Source organism: Paramormyrops kingsleyae, chromosome 22 (assembly GCF_048594095.1).
Source record: "Paramormyrops kingsleyae isolate MSU_618 chromosome 22, PKINGS_0.4, whole genome shotgun sequence".
Classification (NCBI taxonomy): Eukaryota; Metazoa; Chordata; class Actinopteri; order Osteoglossiformes; family Mormyridae; genus Paramormyrops; species Paramormyrops kingsleyae.
The window spans coordinates 1,019,209-1,034,726 of record NC_132818.1 but is presented as its reverse complement, the minus strand read 5'-3'; positions in this window follow the sequence as shown (position 1 = coordinate 1,034,726).

Genomic DNA, 15,518 nt, shown 5'->3' with positions numbered 1-15,518 from the left:
TTAACTTACTGGTTTAAGTCCAAAGGAGGCACTTAAGCTGAACTGCTCCTGTAATAAATAATCAATATTTAATACAAATGAAGGGTCAGGAGATGCTACCTGCTTTAGGAAAAGCATCAATCCGTCCGTTTGCTTCTTGTGATCCCTGTAGGTGAAAGTTCATCCAGTACAGGGTGATAGTGGCCCAGGAACCTGCAACAGCCTGCATGGGATACCAGTCCATCATAGGACACCTCCATGATAATGATAATGATCAAATTTAACACCATATAGGCCTAAATAAAGTGTGTTACTAAAGAAGTAACAAAACAAACAGAAGCAAAGTGTAGTTTATGAATAAAAAAAGAGAATAGAATTAGGCCTATTATACTATTAGCCTACTGGCTAACAAACATGCTAGTGTTATACAAGCTTAATTTATTACATGCATGATATTATACTCAGAAAGAGATGAAATAGCTGTATCTTTTTTCCACGTCTCCTCTTCCTTCTTTTTTCTAAAACAGGCACCAAATTGCTTACATGTTGTTTTATCCATTTCTGTCACTCGAGCATCAATACATCACCCATCCCCCAATACCGTCAAACAAGAGTCAAGGCTAAGCCAAATTCACCCTGTTGATGTCTGCGACACTATATATTCACAGGTTTATGAATTGTGGTTTATTTGCACTGTAAAGCACCAGACAAACAGGCGTGTGCCATTCCCAGTATGACGTCGTCCACTCTCCTCAGGACGTGAGCTTCCTGTGGCAGCAAAGGAGGTGGCAAGTGTGCCGACTTAAGTGTGTGTGTGGGCTGAGCTGAGCTTTCAGCTACTGTGGCACATTTCAGTTGTTTGATCTAACACCAAAGCTCTCACCTACAAGTTAGCAGTTAACCAGGTGCCAAGCTCGACACCTCAACAACGCTATGTTCACACTACACAATTTTAGCCCCAATTTTTTTGGGGTTCGATGACAAAACCCCCAGATCAAAGGAAAATCAGAGTTTGATCGCTATGTGTGAGCCATGAGCCAACCCAATGGTGTCGCTGATGAGTCAGAGATGGCCGTCCGAGAACTAGCAGCCTAAATATCTGGACTTGTCAGCGACTCCAAATCCTGTAATGAGAATTGTTGCAACTATCAATGAGTGCAGTGTGAGCCACAGGCTATGAAAGCGCAAGACCCGAAATGAGGCAAAATCTGAGGGAGGAATTGAAAAAGAAGGAAGAGGAGACGTGGAAAAAAGTCCTTATCTGAAGGTGTGGTACCTTCTGATTGGAAGCATGCCAACATAACGCCCATTTTCAAAAAAGGGGATAGAAGTAATTTGTAAAACTATAGGCCAATCAGTCTAACTTGTATAACTGGTAAAGTTATGGAGGCTATAATCAAAGAGAAAATGGTAGATTACCTGGACTCAAATAACATTTTGAGGGATAGCCAGCATGGATTTAGGAGAGGTAGATCCTGTTTAACAAATCTATTGGAGTTTTTTGAGGAAGCTACTCAGGATAAGAAGGCATATGATGTCATCTACTTAGATTTCCAAAAGGATGTTGTCCCCCACAAGAGGCTCTTACTTAAACTCAAAGTGACAGGTATTTTAGGAACTGTAGCAACCTGGATTGATAACGGGGATTGATAACAGATAGGAAGCAGTGAGTAGTTATAAGAGGCACAATGTCACAGTGGGCCTGCGTTCATAGTGGGGTACCGCAGGGTTCAATTTTAGGACCACTATTGTTCCTAATTTACATAAATGATATAGACATCAATATATACAGTAAGCAGGTGAAATTTGCAGACGACACCAAGGTGGGTGGTGTAGCAGATACTGAACTAGCGGCTCAGCAGCTACAGCGGGATCTTGATTTAATTAGTGACTGGGCCAATACCTGGCAGATGAAATTTAACATTGACAAATGTAAGGTACTCCATGTAGGGAGCAGCAATATAAAGTACAGGTATTTTATGGGACCTACTGAAATAAAGGTAGCTGATTATGAGAAAGACCTTGGTGTGTATGTTGATGCTTCCATGTCTCATTCTCGCCAGTGCGGGGAAGCAATAAAAAAGGCCAATAGGATGTTGGGGTATATCTCCAGGTGTGTGGAGTTTAAGTCAAGGGAGGTAATGCTAAGATTATACAATTCCTTGGCGAGACCTCACCTAGAATATTGTGTGCAGGTTTGGTCACCATATCTTAAAAAGGACATTGCGGCCTTAGAAAAGGTGCAGCGTAGGGCCACAAGAATGATTCCTGGTCTTAGAGGAATGTCATATGAGGAAAGGTTAGTTGAGCTAAATCTGTTCAGCCTCAAGCAAAGGAGACTGAGGGGGGACATGATCCAGGTCTATAAGATTCTAACAGGTTTGGATGCTGTTCAACCAAATAGTTACTTCAGCATTAGTTCAAATACAAGAACTCGTGGCCATAGGTGCAAATTAGCGGGAGAACATTTCAAACTGGATTTAAGGAAGCACTTCTTTACACAGCGTGTAGTCAGAGTATGGAATAGTCTTCCTGATAACGTAGTGCAAGCTGAATCCTTGGGTTCCTTTAAATCAGAGCTAGATAAGATTTTAACAACTCTGAGCTATTAGTTAAGTTCTCCCCAAGCGAGCTCGATGGGCCGAATGGCCTCCTCTCGTTTGTATAGTTCTTATGTTCTTGTGTTCTTAAAAAGTTATGCAGGGTCACTAAAGTCCCTGGGTATATGGTACTATCCCCTGAAAGTTCTATGTTTGCGAGGATTAATTTGCCACAAGTTCGTAAATGTTGAGCATATATGTTGTCATTTGATTAAAGCGTTTTAACAATTAAAATAGCACGTTGACACTACAATTGTGATTTCCTGATGTCATTTACACGTGTAATTTTGTGACAAAATGTAGTTTGGAGAACAGACTGATGATGCAATTCCTCCTGGGGAAGGATCTTGTAGCATGTGACCCCCTGTCCCTGATCAGTAATGTATGCGTCAACACAACGACTTCAACACTCTTGATTACAAGAAGACAAGTCATGCAGTGTGACCAGTACAGCAATCCGACAACTTTAAAAGTTGTGTAGTGTGAACTTAAGATTAGTTGGTAGGCTTCAGTGCAAACTCGGGAGCTAACAGATGCTTATAAACATTGAGCTGTTTGTCACAGAAATGAAAAGAAATCCCTCCGTTCATTTGCCTGAAGCTGCCCCCTTTGTGAGCTCATTGAAGCTTTTATTAGAAAACCTCTACTTTATCCTCCTTTCTATGCCCAGTAGACCAAGGTCCCTAACAGGCTTCTTTTTCTTCAGCCCTGAAAGAAACTTTACAAGCCAGTGACAGGTTTTCTTTATTTACATTAAAATGGCAAACTGTAGACCAGCCAGCCATCAGTCCAAACCCTCAAACTCCCGCCATATTCTCCTAACAAGGTACTTTTCAAAGCCTTAAAAAGAGACTAATTGTTCACATTTGAATAGATAGACATCCTGACTATGTTTTCGGTGACAGAAACTGGTCTCCAACATAAAACTGTTCTGTAAACAATGCCACCATTCAAAGAGTGCACATATCCAGGACGAAAGCAAAAAAAAAACAATTAAGCTGTTTGGCCTTCTACTTGAAAGACTGCATAATCCCGCGATCCTCAGCAAATGAAATATTTCAGAATACGTTTGACAGGTTGATTCCATCGGACAAACAGAAATGGAAAGGATGAGTCAGCTGTACAACTGTACAGCTACCGTTCTGAACGGTGTCTGCTCCATCTCTGAAGGTATTCTTACAAAGCTGCAGCTTAATGACCGGCTAATGGGCTGATATGGTGGAGCAATCCACTTATCAAAGGATAAGTGACACGCAAGACACAAAAAGGGAAAAATCAGAATGGTCACAACTTTGTGCCGTGAGCTTTACGTGAACAATTAAGTAGGTGAATTTCGTATAGGCTATCAGCGGGAAGATTTATGCACAGTGATGAACATTAATATCAGTTTACTTCCTTATGTAGAATAATGGTTGACTTTACATGAGATTCAACTGGCATTTAAACATGCATGTAAGTTGTTTTAAATTCAGTGTTGAATTAAAATGCAAATAGCTATTATTGCACATAATGCATTCCTTTGTAAATCCAATGCAATGAAAACAGTAACCATGAATACCAATGATAACAAGGAATTTCCCTGTAGATCCTGTAGAAATATGACCATAATGTGAACATTGTTTTTGAATGTATAATAAACATGACATATTTTAATAAGAGTGCAGGTTCATTAGGCTGAGGGTAATTAAAGAAATTCTTGATATAGTCAGGTAACAGATGTGTAATGTCTGAAATTCTAAACTAAATCAGTTCCAAGAATTTCAAGTCAAAGACTTTTTTTTTTTTTTTAAATGATTAAGCAAAAGCAATGAGTTATTATACCCCCAATTGTGAAGGCAGGCTAATTAGTTTGGCTACAATAATGAATTACTTCTTGCCTTTCAGGCTAGACTAGTTTCTGGGTATTCTAGATATTTAGGGGATTTAATTTCTATAAGAGAATTATCATGAGAAAGATACAAGTTTATCGACAAAATAACCTATTCGGTCTCTGCTTTTTTTCATCCTGATACAAATTAACCTTTTTATGCCCTGAAAAAGGGTTACAGCTTCCTATATGCATTCAAGAAATAGCCTTTGTATTTCTGACTGGATCACATTGGGTTGCTTAGCAATTTTCATTTTGATTTGTTAATCCAGAAACGCAAATGACTCTTGTGTGGTTAACATGTTTGCAAAGTTTTTCAACAAATCACTTCAGATATTCCCAGGTAAATAAAACTTTTCCTAGATTTGTAAATACTTAATTAAGGCAGAAAATTTACTATGTTACTGGAATTGTGAAGTCATAAATATCAAAACCTGATTGTCACGCCCAGTTCGTACGATCCTCGTGTGTGCCACGCCCCCCTCGTTACCTCGTGTTCATACCTGATTGTAATCACCTGTTGCTTGTTAAGTTCAGCCTGTCTTGTCTATTTAGTCCGCGTCTAAGTCAGTATTCCCCAGATCTGTCATTGTGGTGTGATGTGATGTTCGTGGATGTCTGCCCTTTACCAGCCGAATAAAACCCTGTCTGTTCGGCTCAACTTGCCTGCTCGCCTGATCCATTAACGTAACACTGATAGATATTAATCATGGTTTCCACAATTAACATGGTAGTGAACAATATTAATCACAAGGTAGTGATGTTCAGGAAACATTCCAAACCAGAATTCTCTACTTTCTATTAAATGCTGGGGACCATTCATTGACTGATTGATTAATCGATCAATCGATTGAGCAATCGTTCAATTAATTAATTCAAAAAATAAAAATTAATTAATTCAATGATCTGGCCGGTTAGCACTCTCTTCCAACTAAAACGTAGGTGTGATGCAGAAGTGATCAATGCTGATCAATATGATCCGTCTAATCAGTATGAAAAGCTCAGTGTTCTCTTATTGTTATGCCAATTAATTCATGTCAGTAGCATGTAGCTCACAAGCTACTCTCCTGAAAAGCACCAAAACGTAGACATAGCAATACCAGCAAGAGAAGCTAAAGCAAAAAGCCCATTGTGTTGGATGAACTGCTGCTAATATTAAACCCTTCAGATGTTGGGGGAAAGAAGCTGGACAGGACATTTATTCATCTTAGGTAGGGTGGGCGCCTGATATTTTTAATACATGAACCAAAGTTCCAGGTACAATAATGGCATCCCTCCATTTCTTTGCGAAAGGAGCGATTTGTAAATCTATCCCAAGTAGGAAAAGAAAGCAAAATACTCACAAGTGGCACTGGGCCAAATCCAGTACAATCATGAAGAACACAAATCTGTTAGCCACAATGTGTGGGAAATGTTTTTTCCATTGTGTTACAGTCATCCTAAAATTAATGATTTTGCCCTTTAAATTAGTAGTTCTTGTTAGCGTAAAGAGAGGTGGCAAGCGATAGATGTATTACTTCTTTATTCCACTAGCTATTATCGGAGGAGTATGATATGTTTCCACACAGTATCTCTGGGTCCGGTTCTCTTTGTGGCACAAGGTTGCTCAAACTGAAATTCAACACCCAGTGAAGACTGTACATACGTCACCAACCCTTGTGACACTTCTGAAAAATTCATCAGAAAACCATGTAAGTTCCATTGAATTCCTAATAATCAAAACTTGGAATGGAGATAACAATAAATTATCTGGATCTGTTATATGGCAGAATCAAAATCTGATTCAACAGCAACCCAGACATTTAATCCCCTTAATATTTAATCTTCTATTTGTACCATCCTCTATTATTTACAGTTAACAGGACATGGAAAAATGTAGTGGTTTGGTTGTCAATGTATAGGAGGGAAGTAGATAACTTAAGGCAGCGTTTCCCAATCCGGTCCTCAGGGACCCACAGACAGTCCATGTTTTAGATCCCCCCCAGCAAAAATGTGGATATCTGGCAGGAAGCTGAGAGGGAGCAAAAACATGGACCATCTGCGGGTCCCTGAGGACCAGATTGGGAAACACTGCTTTAAAGATTCAGCAGTCCTATTCACCATCAGTTATATCACATGTTTAATGAGTGAGGAGATCACCAATGGCCAAGTGGTAGACATGTGCAGTTTTTAATATATGCCATCAACGGGCCTTACACAAAGGAGTAAGACAGCGTGCAAGACAAGTAAGAATGTGGTCCGAATGATTTTGCAACACGACTTCAGTCATTCAGAAGGATTTACGGGACAACATTAGCAGCATCTTTTATGTGTTTCAGCCCCCACTCAGGAAGAAATACAGCTTCTGAAAGCTCTCATTTGCCAAACTAAAAATATTCACTCAGCTGTGAACGAATGTCTTCAAGAAATAAATATTAAAGCCAGCAGGGCTGTGTGAGGGCGTGTTGGGAGAGCGCCATAGAGAGCCAGCAGCACCCGCCGGAGACCTCACTGACACCAAAGCGGGCCTCCCGCTGTACTCTGGGAAGGATTACCATGGGCTTTCTCTCTGGGCGGGGGGCACCTGCTGCCGACCCAAACCCTCCCACAGCGGGGCTTTAACCCAAGAAGAGTATTCAATAACCCAAGCTGTTTACCTTCAGAATAGGGTGGCTTGCAAAATTCCTGAACTGTAACAAACACACAGGTCCTAAGGTAGCCTTGCCTGTGTATGATCAGACGCATGTTGTGGAATAGTATGTTTAGAGAAAATAAGTGTCAGTTCTGAGCAGCAAGAGGACTTTGCTTTCACATAATGACTGCCTAGCTATTATGGGTACTGGACTCCATCTTAAATAGGTAATCCCATCTACCCTCCATGCTCATTAAGCGGCTCCCATCACAGTGCACCAGGTGTTATGACTGAAAGGAACGGGGTTGGGGGAGGGGGGTGAAAATGAACCTGCTTTTCTTTGAGCCTTCCCGTGGGTAATCAAACTGCCGTGAAACTCACGCTGATGCCTTTTCCCACAGCCGCGGGGAGCCAAACGTTTCCTCTCACCTGAAAATCAAGCCACGGTTACCCCAGCACTATGATTTTAATCATCCTTGTCCTGGTACTTCTCAAGGGAATAAAAAAAATCTGCTCAAAGAGGGTCTTTAATAGACAACAAAGGCTGTCTGAGAGTATAAGATTCTCTCCGTCCATGATGTCGTCGTGATATACTTCTGAACAGCTCTACTGTCAGCTTCTAAAATCAGCTAATGGTGTCTGTTTAGAGACAAAATAAAGGGTTTCAGGTTAAACAAGTGGCTTGATCATGCTTGGCTACCTTCTGTTCTTTATGAGGGATTCTATTTTGGTGGGGGGGGGGCATTTAAAGCTGTTGCGTGTTGCAGGGCTTCAGTGCAGCAACACCCATTGCTCAGAGCCAACAAGGCTGGCCCTTTGACGGGTGCATGGGGCAGGCTTTGCATTTTGAACAGGGCCGGGGCCTGCGTGTGTAGGGGGGAGATGGGGGGTCAGACGAGGGCTGGCGGTGTATAGGGTGGGGGGTTAGGGCTGTGTTACGTGATGGGTAAATGGAGCGGAAGACCCCGTCCTGTCTGACCCCGACACCCAGTCTGCTGGGCTTGGGGGTGTCTCCAAAGGAGGGGGCACTGCTGTCAAATGCTGGTAGCCAGACGGCCCCGTCACTAAGGAACAGGTGGCCACCCCCCAGCCCAGCCCCGCCCCCTCCGCTTCTGTCACCCATGCCTCTGCATCCCAATCGATCATACAGGTAGTCCTCTGCCATTCAACTGCAGATAGGAATTTAATCTGCTGCTCACTTGAATTTATAAGTAAAGAATATCATGAAAGAAAAATGGATGTTTAATATTACATTTTATAGCTTATAAGCTTAAATTGGTACCCAGAATCATTTAATTCATTGATTCATTTCAATACATTTTTTGCTCCTTCATATGACAAGATGACAAGAAATAAGCATGTGGTTATCCACATAAATTGAATTGTGCTTTTCTCGTCATCACAAATGGAAGTTGGATGCAATGCTACAGATGTTTATCGACGAATTTGAGGTACAATTTCTCAGATTCTATGACTGCAGGTTTTTGCTTTGCTGTTTCTATTGTAAAATTACCAAATTACCAAAAAAGTTGTGAATTAATTTTCCATTTCATGGAAAACCAGAGTACTCCAAAAATCATTTTTTCTTTTAAATGAAAATCAAGATTTATATGATTTTCAAAAGATTAAGTATTAATACAAGGAAGTACATTGAAATCAAAGGGATCAGGTATCAATGTGTTAGTTAAAGTAGTTCTATTGTCGATATGTTGTTAGTTCCTAGTCGCTTCCTAGTGATTCTCATTTAGCGTTTTACACTACATTGATGTCACGACTCCCAGGATCCTCAGATTCAGTCCTGAAGGAATTACTTGCTTTCTGCATACATTTGCATAAAACACAGATAATAAAACTAACCAATGGCAAACCATTTTGCATACTTTTACAGAAAAAAAAAAACAATGTATTTACCTTAAGGTAGTTTTACTAATAAGAAAATGATATGGTTTTTATTAGAAAAACCAGCCATCCTGCAGTGAAATGTCTTAACTTTTACATGAATTTGAAAATTTCAGAAAAGATGATCATTGTTGAATGTGGAGTAAAACTGTGAAGCGGCACTTCTGTTTTATACGTATAACTTCTTTTTTGGAGTATAAACCAGTAAAATAATGCGGAACTCCTGTACCAGAACCTGTTGCGTAAGTTACGTAAAAATCAGCAGGTGCCTAGTCTAGTGACAGCTCGGGCTTGCTGCTCCTGACTGATGTGGTCACTATTGAGCTTGGAGGCTTCTGACAGGCAGGGACGCCATGGAGGATGAATGGAAGGCACTCATTGTCTCTGTGTTATAGATGGAAGCTAGCTGAGAGCTGTGATGAAAGGTCAGAGGCTCACTGGAGGTGGATTGTAGTTTGCAGAGGCATCACAGTCTGTCGGGCTGTAGAGGGTGGGATAGTGGTGAGGGTGGGATAGTGGTGAGGGTGGGATAGTGGTGAGGGTGGGATAGTGGTGAGGGTGGGTAGGTGTGTTAGCAGCAGTCAAGGCTGCATTGTGATGCGCAGACTGGCGTTTGTGTTGGCTTTTGCTCGACAGGGTAACATCTCATGATAGAGCATAATGGAGAAAGGCTTAGGCAGCTGTGGCTGGGGGAGGGGGGGTGAGGGGACGCATGTGCACTCTGCTGGGAATAGGAGTGCCAGAAGCACCCATTCCACAACAAAAGCACAGCGGAGATAAGCCTGAATGGAGGAACGCTGATCTAAAGCCCCTGGGATACAAAATGCTTCCACAGCAAAGCATGACAGAACGCAAGGGAGACATTTCATTGTTACAGTAGCCATACGCAGCATGTTCACAATGGGAGTGAGTTCAATACGGATAGCAGCCAAGTCTGAATGCCGCACTACTATTACCTAACAGAGACCTTCAGCCAGCTATCCCCGCTGAATGGCCATTTATGTCCAAACATTGTATTGATGTAAGTCCCAAGATGGTTCTACTACTGCAGTCTTAGTCATTATAATTCATTTAACACTGTCGTGCTGTCTAATACTGCTACATTCTACTGACTGGATGGTACCAGATAAGATTTCCTAGGCACTGATGTACAAAAAAGCTAATAAAAAAATCTGGTTGTACCTTCGAGATTCCTAAATTGCATTCCTAAACTTTTGTAGTAAAAAAATCTGAGTTTGTGAACCAGATAAATTGTAAGTCTTCAAATGGAAGTTTTAACTAAATAAAAGCATGACTAGTAGTAAAACTTCTATAAGTAATGATCCATACATTTACATTCATACTGTTTAGCTTGATGAGTATCATTGTCTAATACCACTATTAATAATACTGGTCACATCAACAAGAAACTTTACAGAAAGTCAAACTTTAGTGCCCAGGTCCTGAGCACAGTGACCAGTTCCAGAGACAATTAATGGCACTGCCACCTGCCCAGGTTGCTTGACTTCTCCTCTTCAGCTGGCACGCATCGCAAATCCCTGATGATGAAACCCACTCAGTGCATGGACTGAAAAGCAAAACATGATCGGCCTTAAGGCCTCACAGTAACGCCATATGGAAAAAACTCATAAGGAATCAATTGTGTTTCCAGCACCTTTGATTGATACTGTACCATCCAAAGGGAAGCTGTTCCTACACCTTGACCCCATCTCTCTGCCTCAGAAGTCTCTCTACCCATTTAGATTAAGAGAAACAGCCTCCACAATGTATGCTGAGAACTCTAAAAGAAACAGCCTTTCATTGGCGCCTCTGAGAGTCAACGTGAGGATGCGGTGAAGAGGGACCAGACAGCGCGGAAGACTTTAAATGAAAGTGAGGGCCAACTGCTCGGGCAGAGGAATGGAAAGCCATTTATGAGGGAAGGCAGGCCATGTATTCCTGTGACCGCTAGCATTTCGACTTGTTTTTCAGGGTTTAGGCCAATGTTTGAGGGTTGCCTGTTTTATATTTACAACAGCAACCAGTAAAATTATACCTTACTTTCTACATACATATATTATTTCATTTTTCATGTACATACCACCTTTTTATTCAGAAATGGAACTGGATGCTGACTGACAGAATCCAGTTAATACTTGTTAATCAGGGGGTGCAACAAAACTCCATCCAGGAAGTCAGCTGATGTCTTTCAGGAGCCCTGTTTCTGTTCTCTGACTTTTCTCAAACGTGTGAACAGCTCAGGTTGTCCCAGTATCATTCAACAGCACAACCTCATTTATGGTCAGGATGCCCTTTTCAAAAGAAAGCTGGAAGCCTAATTTAAGACATTTAGTGACTCTTTCAAAGAAGTGTCATCATTCACACCGAATGTCTGTGTGGCCCTGGTCACACCACAGCCGACGGATTACAAGACTGTCCCTGAAACATCTATTCACCCTAACAAAGAGAATTGTGGAGAATGTCTCCACTGCTTTTCTGTTAATCGGGAAGCCTCAGAACCCCCCCCCCACCCCAGCACGACTGAAAGTATCTGCTCTCCCCATCCTCATGGGAGACCAACCCCTCTTGCGACATGTGTTTGCATTTTATTCTAAATGTAAAGAGGCCATTTCATGTGGTATTGAAAAAGATGGTAAACATCCTTTTAAATCAACACTAAAATATGCCTGGATTTCATACAAACATTTAGGGAAATCAGTTTGTGTAAAGGAGTTATCAAAGGCTGAAATCATGTGTTGTAGTGCATCATTCAAACAAGAAGAAACAGTCATATTCATGCATGAATGATCAATAAAATTCAACTCTGACCTTCAGTATTTTTCTCTAGAAGCACAGAGGCAAAAACAAAAACTTGTGGGACTTGCAAGCTGATACCAAAGATAGTAATTGGCTGCAGATTTCAACAGATGAGTCACTTTCTGTTTTTATAACCAGTTGTACTAACAGATCTATTGATGAGTTGGATTCCAGATCTTTCTACTTTCTTTGAACCATTAGTCCATGGAGAGTACATCACCAGAGAGTAAGTTTAAACAGTCATTAATTGATTAAATATAAGTAGACATCAGCAATGGCCACTCGACAATAACCCAGAACTTCATCCAGGCTTTCTGTGCAGAACACGGAGTAAGAATGTACCTAATACTGTCATGACAGATCTCAAACAGTTTTACATACATAAATCTAAGTTAATGAGCAAGTACCTGAAAAACTTTAACTGCTTTTAACTGCTGGCGAAATATCGTAGTTCAAGGATACGGTTCTGAATAAGCTCAATATCATTTACCAACCAACTACAGGGTGAATAGTCAAAAAAAAAAATTAACCCCCCTTTCTCAGTCTCAACATAATTCCTGTGTTTTGGCTTTGTATGGTGGTATAGATACCCCAATTAATTTCAAGTCTTTGGTGCTGACCCTCAAAGTAATTTATGCAGCACCAATTTTTGTCAAACTGCCTGTCAAAACCTACATTCGGTCTCACTTTCTATGGTCAGATCCCTCCACCAGAAGTCTCCCTCTAGATGTTTATCATATGCAGTCCCTCGATACTGGAATGAGCTACCAAACCACATTCAACCTGTGACCACATCTCGGGTCATAAGTCACGACTGACATCCACAATAACTGGCTCCCTTAAGATATGGCAAAAGATGAATCAAGAATGAAGAGCCACAAGAACACTTGCTTATGGCTAGTTATAGAGTTTCAAAATGGGGTTTTGAATCCTATGATGCGTGAGATTATCAATGCCTGTCAATCACAGCCTGGTCTAACCTAATGGAAACCAACTAAAGAAAAGAACCATGGTGGGTTGTTTGATAACATCTTATTAGAATAATAACACAACCAAAATAATTTGTCCTGTATATGTGTTAAACTGCAAAATGGAGGAATCTAAAAGGGCTCAGAAGCTCAAGCTACACAAATTAGCTATCAAATTCATCACTGAACTTCCTATAACAATAATTATGTTATTGAAAGTTTACACCACGTTCTCTGACTAATCTGATAACCTGAACCAAATTACCTAACACCGTATTATCATATAGTAATCAGGGAGAATACTAATATGGTAAATGTGGGAATTCAGAGGACAGGCACTGTATATGTTTTTTAAATAAATGTTTCTGGCTCAGTTACATGTAACTGCATCCCATCTCCTGAGAGATATTTGATTTACGGCGCTTTCATCACATCTAACCATCTAGCCATCCATTTTCCATAATTGTAAGCACATACAGCAAATATATAAGTAGTACATCAGGTAGAAAAAGAGACTGTGGTATGTAAAGTCAAAGTTGACAGAATCCAGTGTGCTGGGAGGTCTGTTTTTACTCTGCTGGACCTGCACAAACTAGTACCAAGAGAGTCTACCACCATGATTCAAGACTCAATACAGCCATGTACAAGTACACAGTGCATTGAAATACCATTCTCCCTGGGCCCCTATAGGGCTGCAGAAAAATATAATATAACTTAAATACAGTAGAAAACTATGCTTGATTTTGTGCATATCTACAGTGCACAACCCCATCAATAAAACCTTTCTGGGACATTAATGTGCAGAGTAGTACAAATAAAGAAAGTGCACATGTTATTAAAAAAGACAACAAATAGTATCATCAGTGGGAGAGCAGCTGAGGTGGGGGGGTCTGAGGAAGGTAGTGGCATTCTTTAAGGTTGGGGTAACAAGTGGAGTCCATGTCAGACTTTAGAACAGCAGAACAGACAGCAGGGTATTGAGGAGTCTGGCTGCCTGTGGGGAAGAAGCTGTTGCAGTGTTTGGCAGTGAGGGTTCAGGTGCTCCAGAACCTTCTGCCAGATGGCAGGAGGGTGAGCAGTTCGTAGGATAGGTGAGAGGGGTCTGTCACCATGCTGTTTATACAGTAGATGGCATGTTTCCTGTACAGCACAGTGACGGGTGGGAGAGGAGCCCCCATGATTCTCTCTGTTGTCCTCATTATCTGGTACAGGGTCAAATGGCCAGTGACGCTGCAGTTCCTGAACCAGACAGTGATGCAGCAGCAGAGGGTGCTCTCGATGGTCCCTCAGTAGACCGTGGTGAGGATGGCAGTGGAGAAGCAAGCCTTTTTTAGTAGAGTGGACATGTGGCTGGGCTTTCTTGGTGATGCAGTTGATGTGCAAGGTCCTGGAGAGCTTGTCAGCCATGAGGAACGGAAGTATGGAATATGGAACTAACTTGTTCAGTATCTCATTATCTCTATTTCATATATTACAGCAAAGGGCACAGACTTAACAGCAAAGAATTCAATAAAGAAGAATTCAACAACAACATAATAAAAGCAAAAAATAGTAATGCAGAAGATATACATGCATTAAGAATGTTGATCCTAAAAACACAGGCATGGGTGCATGCCATCCTGGGTGTAGGAGAGTGAGGTATGTGCTTGTCTCTGTGGTAATGGGTCCATAAGAAGGGATAGGGTCAACAGACCCAGGGTGTCGACAGGATTGGAGGTCATACTGAAAGTGGAAGCCCTGGGACCTTGAAGGCCCTCGGAGAGCATAATCTTATTCAGGAGCTGGGAAGATTTCTCTGGGAGTGGAGGGATTAGTGCCCTCATGTTGGGTTCATGATCTGTTCAAGCAACAAACCAACATGGTTTTGAAGAGCCTATAAAGAGCTCTGCTATTGATTGTGGTTTAAGAGGAACTGGCGTAGAAACAATCACAGAAAGACGTATAGACTGAGAGAATGTTAAATGGGTGTTGTCTTTGAGGACAGACAGTCCTCTCTGACTATGCAATATAATTGTAATAAACTGGTGAAAGTGGATTGTGTGCTGTCCAAACGTCGCCAGATTCCTTCCAGACTCTGCATTTATGTTATCCTCTGAATAAACATAAAGTGCACAGCACCTTCAATAAAAGGCAACCACAAAAGCCTTTCTGGAACAGCACTGTTCCATTCAACAGTAAAAAACACTGGTGCATTGGTTAAAATTATTTGGCAGAGGGACTCAATACAATGCGTACAGTTTTTCTGGTGTGTTCCGAAGTGTTTACTCACTCCACTCATAAACAAACAAAATTTAATCGTTAACATTACGAAAGCTTGCTGAAAACCGAAAAACTTGCGAGTGATTACATGACAGCTGCTGAATTGCTAAATTATACAACATAAAGGAGCCCAAAGTGGTTCCATCATAAATCACAGGGTTGTTGTTCTGCTGATGTGCGTTTTGGGTTGTGATTGACTGAGGACATGATTGTATTTGTACGTGTGTGATGTCAAGTTTGGATTCTTTTCTGTGTGATGTAAATTAAAGCAGTGAGCACTGCATCTTATAAAGAATTAACTGCAACCCAGTATTTTACAGGCAAACAAAGAAAACAACAAAGTTGTCAAAAATAATGAAAAGTTACCATAATGTACTGTATATCCTGTATAAAATTTACCTATGACCTATTATTCAGTGCAGAACCTATAGGTAATTCACTCATTTGATTTAACAATCTAATAAATACTTTTTCTCAGCAACAGTATCATAAAAAAAAACCATTTTGATCATTTTTAACAGTCATATTACAGCCTGAAA